The following is a 27,291-nucleotide window of genomic DNA, read 5'->3' as shown; positions in this document are numbered from 1 at the left end:
CATTTTTACATTAGGGTCTCCTGAATAGGGAAACTTATTTTATAACCACCTGGTATATAAGAATTCAGAAATACAATTTGGGGAGTACAATATGTACAGAAAAGATAGGCAGGAAGGAGAGGTTAAGCTGTTAGTTAAGAAACAAAATATAAGGCAGTGCCTCCAATTGACATGGATGGACAGTGGAATGTTAAGTCAGTTTGGTGTGACATAAGCACTGGGAACATAAAAATGAGAGTAGGAGTATTATAGGCCTAATGACCCTGATGAGCACAATGAACAACTGTACAGAGAAATAGAGCAGCAAATCAGAATGTCTTATAATGGGGGATTTTAATTTTTTTTTTTTATTTGGTAGTTGTTGGCGCATCGGCTTCTGTGGCCATAATGCACCTCCCAAGGTTTTGCAGTAATTTGATCCAAGCCCGAGGCGGGAATCGAACCCACGACCTTTGGGTTGCCAGGCAGGCACTTTACCCACCCGGCTAGCCTGGACGGCAGGGGGGGGGGATTTTAACTTCCCAGATATTGACCGGAATTTGTGGGCTGGTTACTCGCACACTAGCAAGACTTTTATAGATTTATTGGATGATTGTTTTCTAAGGTAGCATGTACAAAAGGCAACTAAAGGAAATAATACTCTTGATCTGATTATTAGCAGATTATTCATGCATTAAGAATCAGCAAATAAAGAAAACACTAGGTGGCAGTGATCACAGTGTACTGATGAAGGATTTACTCAACGATGTAAAGTGAAGGGTTTTTAATTTCGTAACGGTAACTACAATGGTCTCAAAACAGTTTTTAAATTCTATATAGTGGGCCCAACTTTAGCATTAGCATTAGTTGAGGCATATGATGCAAGAAAGCAATCTTATACAGAATCAGCCAAAAAAAAAAAAAAAAAAAAAAACCCTTCCCATGTCAATTTCCGCAACAACAGATGGAAGTCTATGTTCCTGCAATCAACTACCCGCTGGCTAAAGGCAAACTCCTGCACATCTATTCTACAACTATCTTTCCTCAATTTGAATCTATACCTCTGAGGTTGTAAATCTGAGGAAGCGAATGTATCCCATCAGCAATGAGCCTGCTCAAACCATTCAAAGCCTTTTACACCTCAATCGGATCCCTTGCAGGTGCGTAGTCTCCAGATGTTTCAACTTGCAGAACTTAAGCTTCTCTTGGTAAGAGCATCCCTTTGTTCCTCTCAATCTTGTTGCCCCTCTCTCTACTCGGTCTAGCAACTCTACATTCTTCTTAAAATGAGGCCTCCAGACCTGTACACAGTACTCAAGGTGTGGTCTGCCCATTGCCTCTTATACAAAGGGATAATCACCTCCTTGTCTCTGTTAGGAAAATTCTATATATCATTGACAAAACTCCATGACCTGCTCTGGCAGCCCATCTGCACTGGTCAGAGAACTTCATATTTGACTGCACAATTACCTCCAGGTGTTTTTCATTCTCCACCTTCCTGAGCGTAGTACCAAACAGTTGGTACGTTTCTCTTGGGTTACTGCTACCCATATGCAGTACTTTGTATTTGTCACTGTTAAACTTCAGTTGCCACTTCTCAGCCCATCTACCTAACTTTTCTAGATCCTGTTGCAGTAGCATACTATCTTTACTGTCATTAACAAACCTACCAACCTTTGTATCATCTGCAAACTTGGACATTAAGCCTGATATACCTTCATCGATATCACTGATAAATACACAAAACAACAATGGGCCCAGCACCGAACACTTGGGGACGCCAATAATAACATTAGCTCACGTAGAGCAGTGTCCATTTATTACCACTCTCTACCGTCTGCCACTCAACCATCGCTTTATCCATTGCAGCAACTTGCCCTTAATGCCATACCGCTCCAATTTGTACAGCAGTCTTCCACGGTCAGCAGTATCAAAAGCTTTCCTGAAATCCAAGTATATTGTATCAAAATTATTTTCTGCATCTAGTTCCTTTGTGACCACATCATAGCATCCAATAAATTTGGTCAGACAAGACTTCCCCTTGATAAACCCATGCTGTGTCTGAACTATTACTGCAGCCTTGTCTAGGTGATCGTGCATCACTTCTTTAACCAGTGACTCCATTATTTTTCCCGCTAATGATGTTATCAGTAGCAAATTCTAAAGGGGAAGAATTCAAGGAATTAATCTTGGAAGCTAATAGGCTTTTCATACCAACTAAGAAATACTGTTCAAGGTTTAGGCCTAAATGGATGTCAGATGATCTAATGAGACTCATGGCAGAGAATAAAAATGCATGCAATGCATATATAAATTATCAGGTGACACAAAAGCTTGTGGTAGATATAAACCAGTCTGTAGTCAAGTCACAAAAGAAATTAGGCAAGTGAAGACAGATTACACGAAATCTTTGGAAAAGGATGCAAAGAAAAACAGCAAACTTCTTTACTTGTGTAAACTCTAGAAAAAAGGGGATTAATCAGATTCGTCCACTTCATATCATTGATTGGACACTGATGATCCTGCTCAGGTAGCATACAAACTGAATGAGCATTCTGCATCTACGTTCACTCATGAGGAATTCTGTAGCAAAGTGGAGGCCAGAAGCTTCTCAAACTCTAACAGGGAGCTAACTGAGAAGAAACTGGAGGAGAAATTGTTGAAGTTAAACATAAGAAAATCACTTGGGGTGGATGGCACTATGCAGTTATATTAAAGGAGGTAGCTAAGGAAGTAAGCAAACCCTTAACCATAATTATGAGTGCATTGTTTGACTCAGGGGAGGACACCACGGACTGGAGATGTGCAAATGTATCCCCAATTCACAAAGAGGGATCAAAGGAGGGTGACACGAGTAATTACAGAGCTGTTAGTTTAACTTCTGTTCTGGGGAAAGTAATGGAATCACTGGTTAGAGAAGCACTGAAAGATTATTATTATTATTTTTTTATTATTTTTTTTTTTTTATGTAAACCCCAAACACGAGAGGTATTAGAACCTATAGTATTTGGTACCGTGCTTGGGTTGGAGGGTGAGAAGACGAAAGAAGATATTTGTTGACTATTGGATTTAAACTTCTGTAGCCTGTAATCTTCAGGAAATACGTATAAAGGAAGGTTGTTCCAGAAAACAGCAGTTGAATGAATAAACAAGGAAAATGAAAAGTTGATTCTGTGAGTTTGGAGTTGGACAGTAAATGGATTGTGGCTGGTGGCGGCACGTGTTCACACCGTTTTGAAAGAGAGAGAGCGGGAATTATAGAAGCCAATTCAGAAGAACAGTGCCCATAGAAATATCTGTAGAAGAAGCATGCAGAGGAAACAGTACGTCTATGAGACAGCGAGCAGAGAGACTCTGTTAAAGATGAATCATTAATTAACCTAACTGCCCTCTTCTGAACGGAATCAAGAAGCCTGAGAGAGGTTTTGGGAGCACCACCCCAGATGTGGGAACAATATTCCATGGTAGGGCGGATTTGCGATTTGTACAGAGTGAACAGCTGTTTGGAAGAAAAGTAACGCTGGGAGCAAAAGAGAAAACCAAGTTTTTTAGATGCAGGGGAAGCAATATTTGTAATGTGCTTGTGCCAAGAGAGATTGGAAGTCAGGGTAATCCCCAAAAGAGATATATCATTTTGCCTAGAAATCGGAGTGTCACCAAAGATAAGCATAGGAGCAGAAGAATCCTTTTTTGCGAGATATAAGACAAGACTGAGTTTTAGAAGGATTGAAATCAACTAAGTTGTCTTTGCCCCACTGGAGAATTACCTGGAGATCAGCATTTAAGGAATTGGTAGCAGATTTTCGAGAAGTTGAAGCTGAATGAGCAGGGCAAGGTTTCTCAAAATGAAAAGTGGACTACAATGTGCTATCATCGGCAAAACTATGGATACGATTTCCAGTCGATGGAAGAAGGTCATTAATATACAAGAGGAAAAGAGTGGGGGAAAGAACTGAACCTTGGTGGACACCAGCATTAGTGGAGAGGATAGAAGACAGAGCCATCTACCATCATCCTCAGTGAGCAATCTAAGAGAAAACTGGATAACCAATTACAAAAAACAGTTGGCAAACCATAAGATAGGGGCTTAGAGGGGAACAGGTATCCTGTGTGTTATCAGACACTCAGCCTAAAACACTGATGGATCCAATATCTCTCTATTACAGAAGATTTAGGAGAAGTCCGGTTGGCCTGCCTCCCTAAAATCCACTCATGCACACCTTCTCGATGGTAAGCCCTGTTACGTCACTTAGGTGGCAACGAACGTGTAGAGTGGTTCTCTTCAAGACGCCTGGTCAGCGTGAAGAGGAAAAGACCAAACCCTCCAGCAATGAGAGCACAACAATACAAATGGCCCTCAGTCGCCAGCAGCTTTCACTCTCCCTCTTACGGCAGCGAGAGGATCAGAGTGGAAGCAGAGGGTGCTAAGAATCTCTGGGTACGACCGGGCTGCCATGCACGGAAATTGAACTTGGCCTGTTATAACGTACGATCACTCATCGGTGAAGACAGGATATTAGAGCTGGAAAAGGAATTAGAAAATGTGAATTGGAATATCATCGGTTTGGCTGAAACAAGAAGAAGAAATGAATCACTTATAAGTTTATCAAGTGGAAATCTGCTGTACACCAATGGAAACAGTGAAAGGAGTGAAGGTGGAGTTGGGTTTCTGGTCCATAAAGATTTTAAAAACAACATTTTGGAATTCAAAAGTACATCACCAAGGGTGTCAAGACTAATACTCAAGATTTCTAAGAGGTATAAGCTAAAGATTATAATGATTTATGCACCAACATCGAGCCATGATGATGAAGAGGTTGAAGAAATGTACACTGAAATTGAGTCTTCTAGATGAGCAGAAAACCCACTACACTATTATTATGGGGGACTTCAATGCTAAGGTTGGAAAAAGACAAAACAGCGCAGAAAGAGGAACTATAGGAAATTTTGGAATTGGTGAAAGAAATAAGAGGTGAAAGACTTGTGGAATTTGCAGAATCTCAAGGAATGTCAGTAATGAACACTTTTTTCAAGAAAAGGGTGAACAGAAAGTGGACATGGAAGAGTCCAAATGGATTACCTACTAATGAAATCGACTTCATCCTCACTAACAGAAGATATATTGTGAATGATGTTACCGTCCTGAATAAGGTAAATGTTGGAAGTGATCGCAGAATGGTAAGATGTACACTTGATATAGATGTTGGAAAGGAAAGGAAAAAACTGACTCGAGTAAATAATACAAAGGTCTTTGAAATAACAGAGGAGGAGAAAAAGCAGTATGTACTGGAACTTAAGAACAAGTTTGAGCTTCTGCAGACTGCTCAGGCCCAAGATATCAACAAGGAATATTACAACTTTCTGAAAGTGATAAAGCCCAAAAAACCTATAGGGGAAAAAAAATCCAAAGAAGAAAAAATTAGTCAAGAAACACTTGTCGTGATGAACCGAAGACGACAAATGAAGAGCAAGAAAAACACTGACAGGAAGAAAATTGAGTATACTGAGTTATGCAAAGTCATTAGAAAGAGACTCAAAGAGGACATAAGAAGATTTAACACAAGAAAAGTAGAACAAGCATTAAGGGAAAACAAAGGATTTAAATCAGCAGCCATGAGCAGTAATACAGAAAGACAAATGATACTGAAACTGAAGAATAGCGATGGTGTACTTATAAACAGCAGAGAAGGCATAATTCAAACAGCAGAAGACTACTATAGAGAATTATACAAGGAGCGAGGGAATGATACCAGCAGTGGGGAAGATGGATTGCAAAGTAGCAACACATACGACATACCCGATATTCTTCCTGATGAGGTAGAACATGCATTGAAGAAAATGAAGAATCGGAAAGCCCCGGGGGAAGATGAAGTTACTGTAGAGTTGTTAAAATTGGGAGGAAGAGACATAACACAAAAACTGGCAAGGCTCTTCACAAAGTGCATTAGAAAAGGTGTGATGCCTAAGCAGTGGAATAATGCAATCATAGTTTTGCTGCATAAGAAAGGAGATAAATCAAAAATTGGAAATTATAGACCAATTAGCTTGTTATCCCATATCTACAAGTTGTTCACAAGGGTCATTACTAACAGATTAGAAAGAATACTTGATGAGAATCAACCGAAAGAGCAAGCTGGCTTTAGGACAGGATTCTCAACTATGGATCACCTTCACGTAATATCACAGCTAATGGAGAAAGCAAATGAATATAAAACACCATTATGCCTGGCATTTGTGGATTATGAAAAGGCATTTGACTCCATACAGCATAAGGCAATGTTTCGGGCACTGGAAAGACAAGGCATAGATACTCCATATATTATGATTTTGAAGAAAATATATGAGAGAGTGCTACATCCTTTATTAGACTAGACAAAGACAGTAGCAAATTTAAAATCGAGAAAGGAGTTCGACAAGGAGACACAATATCTCCGAAGCTGTTTACTGCTGCCCTTGAGGAAGCTTTCAGAAGATTAGACTGGTCGCAGAAAGGAGTCAATGTGAACGGAGAGTACCTAAACCATTTACGATTTGCAGATGACATTGTGGTCATAAGCCACGATCCCAAAGAATTAGAGGAAAATCTTAATCAGTTATGCACAGTTAGTAAGGATTTTGGACTAAAGATGAATATGGCTAAAACAAAAGTAATGATGAACAAGTATGCCACGGAAAGGGAAATAATGATTGAAGGAGCAGTAATTGAAAAGGTGGAGTCATATACTTATCTGGGACAAGTTATTAGCTGTAATAATGATAAATGGCTGGAAGTCAAGAGAAGAATAAATTTTGGATGGATAGCATTCAGGAAATATAGTCACATACTGAAGAGCAATATCCCAGTTTGTCTGAAACGTAAAGAAAGGAATCAATGTATACTCCCCACCATGACTTATGGAAGTGAAACTTGGGCACTCACCAAAAGAATGGAAGAGAAGCTAAGAACTACACAGCGAAGAATGGAACGAATTATATTGGGAATCAGACTGTTAGATAAAAAGAGAAACACATGGATTAGGCAGCAAACTCAAGTAAAGGACATTCTTATCAAAACTAAAGAACTAAAATGGGCTTGGGCAGGACACATAGCTCGAAGACATGATGACAGATGGACTAAGAAAATAACAGAATGGTACCCAAGAGGAGCTAGAAGAAAACCTGGAAGACAAAGGCGGAGATGGATAGATGAAATTCATGAGTTTTTGAGTAGTAAATGGATGGCCAGTGCTCAAAACAGAAGGAACTGGAAGGTTGCTGGAGAGGCCTTCATCCTGCAGTGGATTGAAAATGGCTGATGATGATGATGAAGATGGAAGCTTGTTTAGAAGACCTTTATGACAAACACGATCGAAAGCCTTAGAGATGTCAAGAGCAACTGCTTGTGTTTCACCGAACTTTTCCATTGAATTAGTCCATAAATGGGTAACATAAGCCAGAATATCGTTAGTGGATCGACACTGACGGAATCCATACTGGTAATCGTTGATCAGATGGAAGGTTTCTAGGTAGTTTAAAAGTTGGTGGTTAATTGATTTCTCCATTACTTTAGAAAGAGTAGAAGTAATTGCAATGGTATGATAATTGGATGGGAGGGATTTGTCACCCTTTTTAGGAACTGGCTGGATATGAGCAAATTTCGAAACAGAAGGAAAAACACCTTTGGAATAAGAAAGTGAAAAAAGGCAGCAAAGAACAGGAGTAAATTCAGGAGCACAGGTTTTGAGAACAAGTGGAGAAATACCATCGGGATCTGGAGCTTTCTTGGCATCAAGATTCGTCAAAATCCTTCTGGCATCCTTTTGACGGAGGACCACAGGGGGCATTGAATGGAAGATGTTGGGAATAGTGGGAGGTGTTTTACCAAGATCATTAATACAGGAGTTGGAGGAAAAATGGGATGCTAGCAAGTCAGCTTTATCCTTGGCTGAAGTGACAACAGAACCATCTGGTTTGGACAGAGGTGGGAGCAGAGATGGGCAAAAGTTGCGGCCAATAGCTTTGGCAAGAGACCAGGATGCTCGGCTACCATTAGGCCAAGAAGCAAGTTTTCTACTCTTAGACTGTTCAAAATATAGTTTGGACTGATTAATGACTGCTTTACAATTGTTGCTAGTTTTGGTGTAGGCAGAAAATGAAACTGAAGAATTAGAAACAAGCCAATTATGATATGCAACATTCTTCTCTTGAACAGCCTTAGCACATTTATAGGAAAACCAAGGTTCAGATAAAGGACGAGATTTTAAAGTGGAGTGTGGGATAAAGGATTCCATTCCTGCAAGAATAATTTCACTGACATGATCTGAGCAAACATTGACATCAGAAGTTTTGAAACAGTAATCTGACCAAGGAAAAGAAATCTCGTAGGTCATCCCATTTTGCATTCTTGTAATGCCAAACAATATGAGGTTGGGAATAGCCATGAGATAAAGCAGTAATTGCAAAAGCCTCAGCATCTCGACCAGCTGGGTCTGTGTGACTAGAAAACGGAAGCCAGCTGGAGTTGTGAACATTAAAATCACCAAGGAAAATTACCTCACTGTTAGGAAAGTTGGACTGGAGAAAGTCAAGTTGCAAAGAGAGGAAGTCAAAGAGCTCCAAGTGATTAGTGAAGTTGAAAGAATGGTAGAGACAACAGATGAATTTTACACAATGAAGTAGAGAGATTTTAAGCCAGAGAAGATCGAAGAGGAGATTCCAAATTACCAAGTCTCTGACAGGGAATGTAGAAACGGACATATGCAAGAGTACCACCTTTGAGGCAAAAGGAATTGTACAGCGAACAATTTGGGCAACTAAGATGAGCGGTAGTTGAATCAACTGATAACTGAGATTCTCTCAGAAAAAGTACATGGGGTTTGGCAGACTGCAAGTGGAAATGGACATAATTGAAATTAGAATTCAGACCACGTATATTTGTGAAATGAATTAGGCAGTGTTTGGGAAGTTTAGATCTTTTTGCAGATAAGTTTACTCTATTAGTTTGGCAATTCATGGTGTATTCAATAGTAAGAAAAGGTGGGTTTTTTTTTTTTTGATTTGGTAGTTGTTGGCGCATCGGCTTCTGTGGCCATATTGCACCTCCCAAGGTTTTTGCAGTACTTTGATCCAAGCCCGAGGCGGGAATCGAACCCGCGACCTTTGGGTTGCCGGGCAGGTACTTTACCCACTCGGCTAGCCCGGTCGGCTGAAAAGGTGGGTGGGACATGCTGTATGAAGTAATGAAATTTTTGGATATGGTGTACATGTGGTAAGAATATACCCAGATCCTTGACATAACGTGGCCTCAACAATGCCCCCCGCATACACACTACTCTGACTCCCTCCAGTCACTATCTGACAGAGTAGAGGTAGCAAGATTATACACTAGCTGATCCAGAAGCCTCCTAAAGAGTTACCAATAGGTTCTCTGTCCAGTGTACTAACTAGTGGCAGGACTGCGAACACTGTTTTAGAGCTGTACCCTCGAAATGTAAGGAAGATTGGATCTCGCCACGATGATTATCATAACCTCAAAAGTCATCAATCATACTGCATGATGGAAGAGATGGGGAACGGTTGATCGGAACTTGGCTCTGGCGACTAAACATGGGTTCCCCCCACTTCAAACCTCCAATAAGCAAAGTGGTGGTATTGCACCGGTTGAAGAGAGTCATTTACCACCTATTATTAGCCGTATGGTGTAAGGAAGCCTGAAGTTTATGCACCACCAGCAAAAAAAAAAAAAAATTCAAGTTACCCAGAGAGAGAGACAGAGAGAGAGAGAGAGAGAGAGTCAAAAGTAGAAAGGAATCATCAAGAAAGAGAAAAATTATGATATCCAGCTCAGGACCTTGGGTGTACCAAGCCCATACTCACCAGATGTGAGCACACAATACTGCAACATTTTAGTTCAGACACAGCATGAGTTTGTTAAGGAGAAAAATTGTCTGACCAATTTGATTGGATACTGTGATGTGCTCACAAAGGACCTGGATGCAAAGAATAATTTTGATATTATATATTTGGATCTTAGAAAGGCTTTTGATACTGTTGCACAGGGAAAACTACTGTACAAATTGGAGCAATTTGGCATTGACGGTAAGTTGCTGTTATGGATAAACGTTCGGTTGAGTGGTTGTTATTTGGTTTTTAGGAGCATTAGCAACTTAGGCCATATTGCTCCGGGGAATATGCGGTGGTCATTCCCTGACCTTTCCGCATCCTCCGTATTTGGTGGTGACGGGCTCGAACCCCGGTCTAATCAAGAAGCGTCTGCTACGCACTGCTGCTCCTTCCCACCTGGCTACGGAGGCGTTCAGGTTGAGTGGGAGAAGACAGAGTGGTAATCAATGGATGCTTCCCTTCGTAGACTAATGTTATTATTGGAGTCCCACAAGGTTCAGTGTTGGACCCATCGTTGTTTTCTATATATTTATCAATGGTATTGATAAAGATATATCAGGCTTAATTCGCATTAATAGAGGCATGCAATTCAAGAAAGCAAGCTTTTGCAGCATCAGCCAAAAAAAAAAAAAAAAAAAACTTTCCCATTTCACCCCTCCATTCATTCCAAATGCCTGTTCAGCTCAGCCTTAAATTTATTTAGGCTATCAACTTCCACCACAAAAGATGAAAGGCTGCTCCACCAATCAACTACCCACTAAAGGCAAATCTCTGCACATCTATTCTAGAACTGTCTTTTGTCAATTTGAATCTATGCCCCCTCAAGTTCTTAATACTGAGCAAGAGGAAGAATGGCGTCAGCATACAGCTTGCTCATCCCATTCAAGGCCTTATAATACATCTCAATCAGATCACCTCACAGGTGCCTACTCTCCAGGTGCTCCAATTTGCAGAACTTAGCCCTTTCTTGGTAAGAGCACCCCTTTGTTCCCCCTCACCAAGCTTGTTGCCCTTCTTTGTACTCTTTCTAGCAACTCTACATCCTTCCTAAAATGAAGCCTCCACACCTGTACACAGTATTCTAGGTGAGGCCTGACCATTGCCTTGTAATGGGATAATCACCTCCCTGTCCCTGCTAGCAAAATTCCTATATATCATTGACAAGACTCCAAGACTTACCCTGGCAGCCCATCTGCACTGCTTAGCAAACTTCATATTTGACTGCACAATTACCCCCAGGTCTTTTTCACTTTCCACTTCCCTGAGTTAATGTCCAAGTTTGCAGATGATACAAAGGTTGGCAAGGTTGTTAATGACAGTATACTAATGCAACAGGATCTAGGTAAGTTGGGCTGAGAGGTGGCATTACATTGACAAATGCAAAGTACTTTATATGGGTAACAGTAACCCTAGAGTAATATATCAACTGTAGGTACTACAGTCAGGGTAGTGGAGGATGAAAAAGAGTTGGGAATAACTGTGCAGTCAGATATGAAGTTTTCTGAGAAGTTCAGACAGGTTGCCAGAACAGCTCATGGGGTCTTGTCAATGATATACAGGAATTTTTCTGTCAGGCATAAGGAGGTGATTATCCCTTTATATAAGGGAATGGTCAGGCCAAACCTTGAGTACTGCACACAGATCTGGATGCCTCATTTTAGGAAGCATGTGGAGCTGCTGGAACGAGTACAGAGAAGGGCAACGAGATTGGTGAGGGGTACAAAAGGTTCCTCTTACCAAGAAAGGCTTAAATTCTGCAAATTGCTGTGTCTGGAGACTAGGCACCTGCGAGGTGATGTGACTGAAGTGTATAATGCCTTGAATGTTTTGAGCAAGTTCAGTGCTGATGGGATTCTTCCTCTTGCTCAGATTGCACACCTGAGGGAGGATAAATTCAAACTGATGAAAGACAATTGTAGAAGAGATGTGCAGAAATTTGTCTTTAGCTAGCAGGTGATTGATTGTTGGAACAAACTTCCATCTGTCTTGTAGAAGTTGATAGCTTAAATAAATTCAAAGAAGAACTAGACAAACTTTTGGAGCGAATAGATGGGTGAATTGGGAAGGTTTTTTTTTTTTGTTTTTTTTGACTGATGCTGTATAAGCTTGCTTTCTTGCATCATATGCCTCTACTAATGTTAATGTTAAATCATCACTCAATCATTTCATTCAAGCAGAGTAGGCGAAAATTTTCAAAATAATTGGAACAAATTACTTAAAACCACATTTACTAAAATATTAGTTAATGAAAATTAATTTGTCTCATCCCACCAATTTTAGCATACTTCAGATGAAAAGTTTGTTGTTTGTTTGTTATTTGGTTTTTAGGAGCATTAGCAACTAAGGCCATATTGCTCCAGGATATGCGGTGGTCATTCCCTGACCTTTCCCGCGCCCTCCGTATTTGGTAGTCGCAGGCTCGAACCTCAGTCTATCAAGAAGCATGTACTACGCACTGCTGCTGCTCCTGCCCATCTGGCTACGGAGGCGCCTTGATGAAAAGTACACTGATCCAGAGTGTGAGGAATACTTAAAAGGTATTAATCCTAATGTAGTTATGAATGTAAGAAAAGTTATTCAGCATTATTACTTCACTTGTTGTCAAGAAATGCAGAACAGGCTGCCACTTGACTCAGTTGTTTTCTCAGAGGTTGGATATAGATCCTAAAATTTGTCTTAATGTTGATATAGATCAGAGTTTCCCAAACTGTGTTCCAGGAAAAATCCTAATTAATAATTAATAAAATAAAATAATTAAATTTTGCATATTTGTAGCATACACCACTTTTGTATCATTCAATTTTTAACATTCTTTTTTCCAGTTATTAAAAGATTCGACTAAAGTGGTCAGCTAATGCCAAGACTGGACAGTCGAAAAAAATCACATGGTCTGACAAGTCTGCTTTATACTTTTTTTGTACTAACACTAATAGGAATGCTACATGCCTAGGAGGCACCTGTGTTTTTCGTCTTACTGGCATCCTGCATTAATACACTGTACTGGCATCGACTAATCAAATAGACCGCAGAACACTTTTTTGGCAGGCTTTGCATAGAGAAGTATGTGTAGATGTAATGACATCTACAAAAAAGTAGCAAGGTAGTGATCTAATATGCAATTAAGTAGCCTTCCGCTGACACATTCTTGCAAGTTTACACAGTGCTGGTGGTGCGGTGTGGACTGTCTTCGCAATTACGAGATTAGTTCTGTAGTAGTGCAGAAAACCAGTAAGCATAACTAAACTCACTTCCTTGCATAAATATTTTTTTGATAATTATCAGTATTTCGAAATATTATTATCAAAATAAATGACCATTATTTTGTGGTTGAAAGAAGGAACTATAAAATGAGAAGTAAGTACTTCTAGTAGTGGAACTGTGGTTGATGAAACCGAACACAATATTGTCACATTTGAAAGTGAGGATGAACATTTGCAGCCCTTTTGTTTCCCAAAAATTGGAAGTGAAAAAACAGGGACCAACTAATAAAAGACCAAAACAAAAGTATGATGACAGTTATTTGAATTTCAGCTTTACATGTGTTGGAAATAAAGATGCTCCTGATGCTCACACAGTGAGTGGTATGTAATAAAATAGGGTCACCGAAAGAAAAAGATGTCCGTGATTTCCCTTTTAATTATCTTCAGAAATATTTGATCGATTGCTGTGATCGTAGCAACAAACAGTAAAGTAAAGTGTGTTTAGGGTCAAATGGCAACAAGGGTTCCCCCCATCTCCGCATAGTATACATTGTGGGTGTGAAACAGAACACTGTCAATGCCAGGGGTTTAAAAGTGTATGGATTTTGTACATGTGTAGTGTCATGTACCGTTGTTCATCTGGTCATTTAGCTGTTGGACCCCTATTGGGACCCACCATTGCCCACACTTGGCCGCGTGAAGGCAGTCCAGGTACACCAGTATTTTAAATGGTACTCTGGCAGGCCCTGCCACCTAATTTCTTGAGATTTCAGTGGCTAGGGCCTAAAAAAAAAAAGGGAGAATTGTGCTAGAATTTTGCTAGGCCGAAAGGGTCATGAGCAATTTGAATTTGGATATTTCTAATTTCCACTGTGTGGGACGTATGCTTGTGTAAAGGTAGAGTGGGGGAGACAGACTGAAGGCTGGGGGGAAAAGTCAAAAATATGAGGATAATAGAGAAAGCATCCTCGGGAGTGGCCTGTGGGGCAGCGGTGAGGAGAGGAGATGTAGATGCCGTGTTCTCCCCCCACCATCAGGGAAAAGGAGTGAAAGTGAGCCAGGCAAGGGCACCCAGCTCAGATCGCCAAGAGGCGTATAGCAAGCTGCAGAAGTCATCATGGGATGGTGTCCCATCCAGGATTTTAGGATAGTAGTTCTTCGGCTGATGTCCCGTCCATGATTGATGTCCCATCCAGGGTTGATGTGAAATCTTTCATGGGGTGGTGTCCTGTCCAGGATTAATAGTCTTGTCTGGGATTGGTATGTCTTCCTTCATGGGATGGTGTTCCATCCAGGATTTGTGGATAGTCATTCATGGGATGTCTCCTCCAGGATTTATGTACACGCATGGGGTTGACTCTTGTCCATGATGTAAGTTCGTGGGGTTCTTTCTGTTGAGGTGTGAGATCTGGAACAATTTGTAGGCAGGGAGAGGCTTGCTATTCACTGGTGGTTTGCCAGAGTCCAGTGGTTCAGTCAGTAATGCAGGATGCACAATTGATTGGTTATTGTTGCAGTTGTGGCTGTGGGTATGTTAGTCTTCTTGTGAAGAGGTCCTGGGTGAACTGGGTAAATGCTTTGTAGATGTCCTCTTCGATTAGGACGAGATGTTCCTGGTCTTGCAGTGATAGGTGGATATGTGTAATAAGTCGGTAGCGAAGATCTTCGTACAGGAGCAGTGGTACATTAAGTGTCCCCACGTTTCACGCTGGCTACAGTAGCACAGAGGGGTGCCGGTGAGTCTAAAGCCTTGTAGTTTATCCCTTATTGCCCCATGTCCAGTAAGCATATAGGAGGTAAAAAGGATAGTTGGGGTAAACCACTTGTATGTTGGGTATAAATTTCCTGGTAATTTCTCCTTTAGTTGATGTCTGCCAGGTCTGCTGAAGGTATGTTGGAGAGGTGTTTCTTTTAACAAACAGTGTGGTAACTCACTACGTTTTATTTGACACCTCACAATGACCTTTGCTGCGCCGTGAGTGTGCGCAGAATGACTCCTACATGCACCACCTCAGTAAGTTGGCTGTGCAACAGAAAGTGCAGTGTGTGTTGTGGTATGCTGAATTTCAATACCGACGTATGTCAGTATTGACGTTGCACTGTTATGACAGACTTAAATTCAGCATTTAACAACACACAGTGCTTTATGTTGCACTGCCATCTGACACTGACAGGTGGTGCACATAGGAGTCATTCTGCACGCACTCATACCACAGCCATGGTCATCGTTGAGGTGTCAAATAAAACTTAGTGAGTTACCACACTATTTGCTGCTACAATCATAGCAATTGATCAAATATTTCCAAAGATAATTAAAAGGGAAATCATGGACACCTTTTTTGATGACCCTGTATTGGCAAACATTTCTTTGGCTCCCACTAAACTTGTGTTCCGTAAATATATAAGTGTTCTGTAAATATATATACAGTGAGATGAAAAGTTTGGGAAACGCTGACATAGATAAAGGGAAAAAAAAAAAAAAAAAGGAATCTCAAAACTGTGAAACTTTTAAGATATATGTAAACTTGGCTCAGAGTCCTGCTGTTTTCTTTAGAACTAAATGAAACTTTCCTATCGATGAAATGTGACATGAAATTTCTAATATGAAAGATTTTTCTAAAAAATTTGTTTTCAAACATTTATAAATTAGCTCAAAAGGTTTTAACATTAACACATTCTAATGCAGAATGTGAGAGAATTTTTTCAATGCTTATAAACATTAAAACTAAGAAATGTAGTAGTATGAAACTAAAACATTTAATTCTAGTGTAATTATCTGATCAGCTTTTAAAGCAAAAAAATAAATAAATAAATGTTCTGGTTTTGTAATTGTAAAGAAGCATTTCAGTTTACATAATAAAAGTATGCACAAATATGCCAGAATAAGTGTTAAATGAAAAAATGTTAATGATGACCTTTCTAGTGAGGTGTCAAGTAGTCATGACTCATTAGATGAGAAAAACTCATGATAGTTCAGTATTATGTATTAATATTGAACATCAGCATTAAGTATTAATATTGAACATCAGCATTATGTATTAATATTGAACATCAGCAGACTGATTTTAATAAATGGTCGTACTTAGGCATGAAACATCCAGTAAACTATGGCACAAAATTAGAGTCATCATGGCATATTGTTAAGTAAGTAGATATAAGCATCATGATAACATGGTGAAGTAGATGAGATTTTAAAGTCCAGAAGAGGAACTTGCAGTCGGAGTTTGAATTTGTGTTACAGAAGTACCAGGAAGCATTAATATCCTTTTGTTGAAAACTTCAGTAGAGAATTGCTGTAGGACTTGAAAGTATGCAGCATTTTCGATAAAAACTGATTCGTAATTTCAGAATAACCTGCCACCAAATTCCGTAAACTATTTCTTGAATCAGAATAATTGTTGTGGTAATACAGCATATGAGACCATGTTTCTTCTTCACCACAAGAGCATAAATTAGTATTGATATGACCTAATTGGAATAACTTAGAATTTATAAATCAGTTTCCTGTCAAGAGATAGGTGGCAGTTACATTTGGAAAGAAACAGCAGTTTACATTTTTCTTTGTTGCAAATGTGACTTGAGATAAATAAGTGTGTAACATGTCCTGTAGCACTAGTATCCCAAAGGGTTTGCCAGATATTAGGTAGTTAATTCCAGATGCGGCACTTTTCTCATTTAATATCGACTGTTACATCACAGGTAATGCCTAAAATTTCAGTTGAAACTGCATGCTCTATTCTGTAGGAAAAGCCTATACATATCACATGGAGGTCAAAAGGTAAAACTCCAGCTAGAACCTGCAGAGCAGTGGTAGATACTGTTTTGCAGGCACAAAGCATGGCAAGAAGCAAGAATCACATCACTGTAGGGAGATCAGTTTAGTTTGTAGTTTTAGCAGAGTAGCCCTGCAAAACCAGGCTGTAGACACAAAGGAAACAATCCGAATGAATACCACATTATAATAAACAAGCAATGTTTTCCTGTTCAGGCCCCCAATCAGTACAAGTAATTCTTATAATAGCAGCTGTAAATTTCTTAATCTTTATAACAAGATTGTTAATATGTGAAATAAATTTTAGTTGATAATCCAGGAGGATGCCTAAGTATTTATCTGTGGAATTAATGGAATTTGTTTACCTTCAATTTTGATATTTGGTGGTATTATATAGTCAAGTTTACCAAGGAATATCATAATTTTCATCTTGATTGGGATATACGTAGTTTGTTATGACTTGCCCAAATTATCACAGCTCTACGCGAGACTTGCCAGGAAATTGAAAAACCGGGTCTTCAGCATAAGCGATAGTAGTGGTGTAGTCAAACTGTTGACAAAACTAGGTATATAAAACAATGTTTCAAAAGGGGGGCCCCAGAACTGAGCCCTGGGGTCACCCTCTACTGACAGGTCTTGAAAGATGTTGCTGTTTAGATAAAAACTGGATGGATCTACAGATAAGGTTTTGTGTAGCATACTAAAAGGCCAAAATATTCTGGATTACTTAATTTAGCATTAGCATTAGTAGAGGCATTTGATGCAAGAAAGCAAGCTTATGCAGCATCAGCCAAAAAAAAAAAAAAAAAAAAAAAAAACCACTTCCACTTCACCCCTCTGTTCGTTCAAAATACCTGTCCAGCTGAGCCTTAAACTTATTTAGGCTATCAACCTCCACCACAAGGGATGGAAGTCTGTTCCACCAACCAACCACCCGCTGGCTAAAGGCAAATTTCCGCACGTCTATCCTACATCTGTCTTTCCTCAATTTGAATTTATGCCCTCTCAGGTGATTTTTCTGAGCTAGAGGAAGAATCCCATCAGCATTCAGCATGCTTAAACCATTCAAGGCTTTATACACCTCTATCAGATCACCTCGCTGGTGCCTAGTCTCCAGACACTGTAATTTGCAAAACTTAAGCCTTTCTTCGTAAGAGCACCCCTTTGTTCCATTCACTAATCTTGTTGCCCTTCTCTGTACTCGTTCCAGCAGCTCTACATCCTTCTTGAAATGAGGCCTCCAGACCTGTATACAGTACTCTAGGTGTGGCCTGACCATCGCCTTATACAATGGAATAATCACCTCCTTATCCCTGCTGGAAAAATTCCTGTATATCATTGACAATACTCCATGAGCTACTCTTGCAGCCCGTCTGCACTGCTCAGAGAACTTCATATCTGCCTGCACAACCACCCCCAAGTCCCTTTTTCTCTACCACTGTCAGTGTTGTACCACAGAGTTGATACATTGCTCTGGGGTTGCTGTTTCCCATGTGTAGTACTTTACATTTGTCAATGTTAAACTTCATTTGCCACCTCTCAGCCCATCTGCTCAACCTTTCCAGATCCTGTTGCAGCAGCACAGTGTCAGTAGTGTCCTTGACAACCCTGCCAACCTTTGTATCGTCTGCAAACTTGGACATTAAGCCCGATATACCATCATCAATATCATTTATAAATACAGAAAACAATAATGGACCCAACACTGAGCCCTGAGGGACTCCACTAATAACATCAGTCCACGATGAGCAGTGTCCATTGATTACCACTCTCTGTCTTCTCCCCCTCAACCACCCCTTTATCCATAGCAGCAATTTGCCTCCAATGTCACACTGCTCCAATTTGTGTAGCAGTCTTCCATGTGCAACAGTATCAAAAGCCTTTCTAAGATCCAAGTATATAATATCAAAGTTATTCCCTGCATCCAGTTCTTTTGTGACTGCATCATAGTATCCAATCAAGTTGGTCAGGCAAGACTTCCCCTTAACAAAACCATGCTGTGTCTGAGCTATAACTGAAGTCTTGTCTAAATGATCCTGCAGTGCTTCTTTAACCAGTGCCTCCATTAATTTTCCTGGAACAGAAGTTAAGCTCACAGGTCTATAATTACTTGTGTCAGCCTTTGATCCTCCTTTGTGAATTGGGGTCACATTTGCACATTTCCAGTCTATGGGTACCTCCCCTGAGTCCAAGGAAGCTTTCATAATTATGGCTAAGGGTTTGCTTACTTCCTTTGCTGCCTCCTTTAATATAACTGGATAGATCCCATCCGCCCCGGGTGCCTTTCTTGTGTTTATCTTCAACAGTTTCTCCTCCACTTCACTCCCAGTTATTTCAAGATTCTGTAGCTTACTGCTAGAGTTGAATACACCTCTGGCATTCCCCTCGCTGAATAACTCCTCATGTGTGAATGTTGATGCAAAATATTCATTTAGTTTGTTAGCTACCTGAGCAGGATCATCAACACTTGACCCATCAATATCAAGTGGACCAATCTGATTCATCCCCTTCCTTCTAGAGTTTACATAAGTAAAGAACTCTTTGCTGTTTTTCTTTGCATCCCTTGCCAAGGATTTCTCGTAATCTGCCTTCGCCTTCCTAACCTCCTTTGTAACTTGGTTGCATATCAACTTGTATCTATCATAGGCTTCTGTGTCATGTGTTAATTTGTATGTATCCCATGCATTTTTCTTCTCTGCCATATGCCTCATTAGTTCATCTGACATCCATTTTGGCCTAAACCTTGAACAATATTTCTTAGTTGGTATGTAAAGCCTAGTAGCTTCCAAGATAAGTTCTTTGAATGCTTCCCGTTTTGAATTTGCTGTTGGTAACATCATCAGTTGGTCCCACTGTATAGAATTTAAATACTGTCTCAGTCCATCGTAGTCGCCTTTACGGAAGCAATAACCCTTCCCTTTACCCCTAATGGTAGTTACCTCTTTGAGTAAATCCCACTTCAGCACACTGTGATCACTGCCACCTAGTGGTTCATTTATCTGCAGATTCTTAATGCATGAAGAATCACTGCTGATAATCAAATCAAGAGTATTACTCCCTCTAGTTGCCTCCCGAACATGCTGATGTAGAAAACAATCATCCAATAAATCCACAAAAGCCCTGCTAGCGTGTGAGTAACCAGCCCCCAAAATCCAGTCAATATCTGGGAAATTAAAATCTCCCATTATAAGACACTCTGATTTACTGGCCCACTCTATTTCCCTGTACAGTTCCTTATTATACTCATCAGAGTCATTAGGCCTATAGCACACTCCTACTCTCAATTTTGATCTCCCAATGTTTATGTCACACCAAACTGACTCCACACTGCACTGTCCGGCGATGTCGAGTGGCTTCACTTCCTTGGTTTTTATGTGTTTCTTAACTAATAGCATAACACCTCCCCCCTTCCTATCCTTTCTGTAGACGTTGTACTCCCCAAATTGCAGTTCCGCATCCCTTATATCTGTGTGACACCACGTCTCTGATATCCCAACAATATCTGCCTTCGATGTTTTGAGCAATACCTCAAATTCATCAAATTTATTTAAACTCCTAGCATTGGTGTACACGCAAGTATACCTGCACCTGTTTCTATTCTTAGCTACCCTAACACAACCCATGTGTTTACTTGTGCCGCAATGGCTCCCAGCAGTCTCTGAAATACCATGCATCTTGTTTTTCAGGCTTCTGCTCATTCTAATAGAAGCAGTGCAAGAATCTCTTTCACCTCTGCCAGTGGCTACTGTCAATCTATTGGTCTTTGTCTCCCCCCAAGCTAGCAGTTTCCCGACCCACCTAACACTGCCTCGATAGCATCAGCAAATATTCTTGCACCCTTTCTATTTAAGTGTATCCCATCCCTGTAGAAGCAATCTCTCCTGTTAACATGTACAGTCCAGGCTGAAAAAAATTCTACCCCTTGAGCCTTGCACAATCTTTCCAGGGCCGAATTGATCGACAAGGCTCTCATCATATACTCCCTCCTATCGTGTCTGGGCAGAATTGCAGACACTTTCAAATTCAAATTTTCTTTTAGGCAGCCTATGACAAATATAACTGGATGAAAGTTGGTGTGTCAATGCTACTCACAAACAACAATCTAAAAGTTGTAAAATAGTAGATGTGTTTAGTGAACCCAAGTTTAATATTTCAAGTAAAAATCATGAAACTCAGAAACAGAGTAATCCATTGTTTATTACTGAGTTGCTAATCTTATTCACAAATAGCAATTAGATTGCATGATCTAACAAATTTCAAAATGTAGTTGGACTACAGTAAAAACTGTATGACGCTGAGACGAAATTTTAACCCTGAGCAATCGGCTCTCATACACTACATCCAAGAACTGAATTGGCCAATTCTTGGGTGGTTTACCAAATTTACTCATTTTCCTAAACATAGCTAGAAAATGAGTGGTGGGACTGCATCTGGGAGGTTCGAATAATATGCAGTGCTAAATTCTGATTAGATGAATGTTATGTGATGTCATGTCATGTCATGCCTACTGAACACTGTGGCAGTTTATAGTCACTTTCTTATGGTAACTTTTACTGACAAATGATATTTTGATTTCGTTTTAAAATTACCACAACATATCAAATAAAACAGTATATAAATATCTAATAACATGCATTTTACATCATCTTTCACATTTTAGTTTATACATATATAAAAGAATGAAAATAAGAAAAACAGATAAAAAATGTGCCATAGTGGTGATATGGAAACTTTAAAAACATCTGTACAACTTCTTTTCAAAATATTATTTCAAACTTAATCAACACAGTACAGCATAAAAAAATTAAAAACCAAAACAAAAAAACACGCATTTCTATACCCTGCATTTTACCACCCTTCACCTCTATATTTATAGAAACCCATAATATGTGCTATAATGACAAGTCATTATGATTGAATGCCTTCAAAAACTAAGCAATGTTGCAAAATATTTTAAAAATGAGAGAAATAGTGAGTGCAGTGTTATTAAATTATAATTATACTTACAGCCATAAGTGGATCACAATGTTTGGATGCTAAACATGAAAGAAGAAAAGGAATTATTGGCTTTTGTAATGTGATTCCTCAGAAGAATAGCTAGAATTATGTAGAAGGTGAGGAAACACAAATACAAAATTATAATTCTGGCTTATGGTTTTGACGGTTGCATTTTTTCTTTAAACAAAGTTGGCAAGAAAACAAGAATGGAGTCATATTAACATTAGATGTGCGGAAATTTGCCTTTAGCCAGCAGGTGATTAATTGCTGGAACAAACTTCCATCTGTCATTGTGGAAGTTGATAGGTTGAATAAATTTAAGGAGGAACTGCACAGGAATTTGGAGGGAATGGTGTGATTTTTTTTTTTTTTTTTTTTTTTTGGCTGATGCTGCATAAGCTCATACACTTGCTTTCTTGCATCACGTGCCACCACTACTACTACTACTACTTGCTACAAAACACTGAAATCAGTGGAGAGAACAGTTAACTCAGATTAAATGTAGGATCAAACAACATATCTTTAAATGCAGAAATATATTGCATTTCTTGGGTTAATGACAGAAATAACCCTTAATAGTAAAAATCTACTATTATGAATGTTTTAAACAGGACTTCACAATGAACATATACAGGTTGCACCGTATTCGGATGTGCCTGATCAATTATATTTCCTGTATGCACCTATCAAATTAACTGTACAATGCAATGTGTAGCCAAAGTTGAGGTTTAAAAAACAAAATGCCAAGGAATGTAGAATAACCTCAAGGTGATGGTGTCATAAGGAAAAAACCTTTAAGTATGAAATCAGCAAACTCTGTTGAAGATAATAACATTCATTATTATTATTAACCTGTAAAATGCAATGATGTGATACACATCCTTTTAACAGTGTAGTAAAAGAAGTTCACATAAAACTTTTAAGTTGGAAATAAAGAATAATAATAAAGGTTCTACATTGACATAAACAATTAGATTATATAAAATACAAATGCCAAAAACAGATGGCTAGAGAAATTAATAGTCATTTTCTAATTCAGTGTTTTTCATTTCTTAATTTTACCAACTGTTTGATCACTTCATGTAACTTCTCCTGATAAAGCAAGTAGCAGTTTGAAAATGTTAAAGCCTGAACTGATAGAAACCAATCTTTTTTTTCACATATTGCAATAACAAAACCCTTTCTCATCAATTTTTTTTTCAAATTTCATCTAATTTCACAACCTACATGATTCCCATCAAATATCACTTTAGAGTTTTGTCTTTCTTGAAACAAATAGAATGATAAGAAACTGTGCAATTTTGATATTCTAAATAAACTTAAAGTTTGTCAAAATTTTCTATTATCTCCACAGAAATCATAGAGTAAAATTCCCCAGCATTGTGGTTTAAAAAATGTAAAGCTTCATATATATTGCATTCAAGTTATATAAGAACTTATTCTGGACTTGAGATGCACAAAAACTGACCAGTACATGTAATGTTCCTATTCAACAATTCTTGAAGTCCTGATACAGAAAATCAAGAAAAACTTTTCACTGAAAGTTACAGCTGATGACCATAGTAATTTTAAGGTATAAAAAGCTGAAAAAAAGTGATGGTTGGAGGAAGGGGGGGAATTAATATCAACACATCTAAAAAACAAATTACGGCATCAAAAAAAAAAGTAATGTAGTTTGGGAAGGATGTTACATGGTTGTTCATTAGAAACTAATGTGTAAAACACTTTTACCATATGGATGTTTTCATAAACATCTACTACCAATACCTAATAAAGCTGCTACAGTTGTAAACTGGTGACATTTCAGGATTCTTACTAAATCCTACCATCAGACAAAAAAAAAAAAAAAAAAAGACTAAGTAAAAGATGAGAATCAGTGAAAAATTAAATTAAATTAAACAGACACTAAATAATTAAAGGGCACTACACAGTGGTCATCTTGTGGGAATGAATTCAGCAGCACTAATATATCAAGTGAAACACTAAGTTGTTTTATTGAAAATTCTACAATTACATTGAAAACATCTCAATATAAACACTTAAGCAATTTCGCAACATTTCAAGAAGTCTGTTGCTCATTGTCAGGGTGGGTGAGAATAATAGTTACAGTTGGAAGGTAATTACAAGGATTATTAAACATTTAAATAGAAAAAATTAAATTGTAATTATAAAAATCATAAAATTATTCAATTATGCCAATGACATTAACATAAAGACAGAGAAATTATTGTTACCTTTGTCTATCCTCCAAAAGAGTAACCAAATCATTTCTGTTTTAGTTATGTTAATGTCACTGGTATAACTGAATAATTTTTTTCGGTTACACCTATTCCTACCACTTCTGAAAGCATTGCTGAATGTCTTCAACTGCAAACCAGTTGAGTTTCATCGTCACATTTTGTTGTGATGATTGGAATGACAAGAAACCTTCATCCTTTCAGCTTTAATTTCAGCTTAATCTTAGCTCAAAGATGAGAAAAAAAATCTCATAAACAGGTCAGGTGAATATGGGGATGGGTACTAACAGAAATGGTTCATTGGGCTAAAAATCCTTGAGAGAGTGCAACATGTACAAGAACATTGTTAAAAGGGAGAAACCATCCACTATTTTCAAACAATTAGTGCCATTTTCTCCTAATGTTTTATTTTAAACAAATCAGAATCTCTTTATAATATATAAGCCCATTTTACTGCCTAATCATTCTGAACAAATTCATGAACTGCAAGGTTTTGATGCTTTACTGCATATGGGTAGCAATAACCCCAGAGAAATATACCAACTGTGTGGTACTACACTCAGGGTAGTTAAAAAGACCTAGGGGTAATTCTGCAGTGAGATATGAAGTTTTCTGAGAATTGCAGACAGGCTGCCAGAGCAGGTCATGGAGTCTTGTCAATGATATACAGGAATTTTGCTAGCAGGGATAAGGAGGTGATTATCCTCTTGTACCTCGATGGTCAGGCTACACCTTGAGTACTGCATACGGGTCTGGAGGCCTCATTTTAGAAAGGATGTAAAGTTACTAGAACAAGTACAGAGAAGGGTAACAAGACTGGTGAGGGGAACAAAAGCTGTCCTTACTAAAAAAAGGCTGCAGTTCTACAAATTGCAGCATCTTGGCACCTGTGAGGCGATTTGATTGAGGTATTTAAGACGTTAATGGATTGAGCAAGATCAATGCTGATGGGATTCTTCCTCTTGCTCAGATTACAAACCTGAGGGGACAAACTCAAATTGAGGAAAGACAGTTGTAGAATAGATGTGCAGAAATTTGCCTTTAGCCAGCAGGTAGTTGATTGTTGGAACAAACTTTCATCTGTCGTAGAAGTTGATAGCTTAAATAAATTCAAGAAGTGGACAAACTTTTAGTGCGAATAGATGGACTTTTTTTTTGACTGATGATAGTTTGGTTTCTTGCATCATGTGTCTCTGCTAATGAATGATACCCTGAATGTAATAATACCTGGGATTGGTCCTTGAGGTTGTCACAGACATTCCTCAGATATGCCAGACAAGCTGTACTAGCTACCTGGGAGTCTAAAACACTGATGGAACTGATATTTGGGTGATATTAAAGTCAAGTGGACCCAATTTCAGTGAAGACCAGATAGTCTGTGACAGCCAAATCCTCTGCTTGCACCTTCATGATGGTGGGACTGTTAGTAATCCTGGGTATAACCCTCCATGCACAAGCACACTGTGGGTGACCGCCTAGGTGTGAACCAACGTAAGCAGGGGTCGAGGTGTGGTGCCCACACACTACATGGAGGAATGCCACCCCTCTATGTTACCAGGCAGTACCGGTTGATGACTCTCATCAACCGGTGCAATACTACCACTTTGCCTATTGGAGGCTTGAAGTGGTGGAACCCATGTTTAGTCTCAAGAGCTAAGTTGGAGTAAACCCTTCCCCATCTCTTCCATCATGCAGTATGACTGATGACTTTTGAGGTTATGATGAATATCATGGTGAAATCCAAACTTCCTTATTTTTCGAGGGTACAGCTCTAATACGGTGTTCGCAGTCCAGCCGCTAGTTAGTACAATGGACAAAACCTATTGATAACTCTTTAGGAGGCTTCTGGATCAGCTAGTGTATAATCTTGCTACTTCTACTCTGCCAGATAATGACTGGAGAGACTCCGAGTAGTGTGTATGCGGAGAGGGGGGGGTCATTGTCGAGGCCACGTTATGTCAAGGATCTGGGTATATTCTTACCATGTGTACACCATATCCAAAAATTCCATTACTTCATACAGCTTGTTCCCCCCCACTTTTTCTTACTTTTGAATACACCATGAATTGTTAAACTAATAGAGTAAGCTTATCTGCGTAAAGATCTAAACCTACCAAACACTTCCTAGTTCATTTCACAAATATACGTAATCTCAATTCTAATCTCAACAATGTAAATTTCCACTTGCAGTCTACCAAACCCCATGTACTTTTTCTAACAGAATCTCAGTTATCAGTTGATTCAACTACTGCTCATCTCAGTTGCCCAAATTATTCGCTGTACTATTCCTTTCACCTCAAAAGGTGGTACTTGTGCATATGTCCATTCCGATATTCCCTGTCAGAGACTTGGTAATTTGGAATCTCCTCTTTTTGATCTTCTCTGGCTTAAAATTTCGATACCTCATTCTGTGAAATTCATCTGTTGTCTCTACTGTTCTCCCAACTGCACTAATCACTTGAAGCTCTTTGACTTCCTCTATTTGCAACTTGACTTTCTCCAGTCCAACTTTCCTAACAGTCAAGTAATTTTCCTTGGTGATTTTAATGTTCACAACTCCAGCTGGCTTCCGTTTTCTAGTCACACGGACCCAGCTGGTCAAGATGCTGAGGCTTTTGCAATTACTAATGACCTTGCATAGATTGTTCATTTACCTACAAGGATACCGGACAATCCTAACCATACAGCTAACACGCTTGATCTTTTTCTCACAAACAACCCTTCTAAATACATGGTCGAAGTATGTGGTCCTTTAGACACCTCAGATCACAACTTGGTGATTGCCTCTTCTCCAATGGAGCCATTATCTCATGGCTATTCCCAACCTCATATTGTTTGGCATTACAAGAATGCAAAATGGGATGACCTGTGAGATTTCTTTTTTTCTTTTCCTTGGTCAGATAACTGTTTCAAAACTTCTGATGTCAAATTTTTGCTCAGATCGTGTCAGTGAAATTATTCTTGTAGGAATGGAATGCTTTATTCCACACTCCACTTTAAAATCTTGTTCTTTATCTAAACCTTGATTTTCCAATAAATGTGCTAAGGCTGTTCAAGAGAAGAACGTTGAATGTCGTAATTGGCTTCTTTCCAATTCTTCAGTTTCATTTTCTGCCTACACCAAAGCTCGCAACAATTGTAAAACAGTTATTAATCAGTCCAAACTAGATTTTGAACAGACTAAGAGTAGAAAACTTGCTTCTTGCCCTAATGGTATCCGAAC

General features: G+C 39.0%; 1 protein-coding gene across 4 annotated transcripts in view; it reads right to left on the bottom strand.

The window, feature by feature from the left end:
• ClC-c (chloride channel protein 3) overlaps positions 1-27,291 on the bottom strand; it is a 378,652-nt gene that overhangs the window by 328,982 nt on the left and 22,379 nt on the right. Inside the window, exon 2 of one of the 4 annotated variants that reach the window (XM_090383981.1) lies at positions 21,841-21,869. The exons of the other annotated variants lie outside the window; for them this stretch is intronic. The gene's annotated coding sequence lies outside the window, so the exon portion shown is untranslated. The remainder of the gene's footprint in view (positions 1-21,840; positions 21,870-27,291) is intronic. 4 annotated transcript variants of the gene reach the window in all.

The sequence above is a fragment of the Mastigoproctus giganteus genome, chromosome 10 (genome assembly GCF_048544385.1).
Source record: "Mastigoproctus giganteus isolate SK-2022 chromosome 10, ASM4854438v1, whole genome shotgun sequence".
Classification (NCBI taxonomy): Eukaryota; Metazoa; Arthropoda; class Arachnida; order Uropygi; family Thelyphonidae; genus Mastigoproctus; species Mastigoproctus giganteus.
This window is presented reverse-complemented; position numbering and strand designations above follow the sequence as displayed.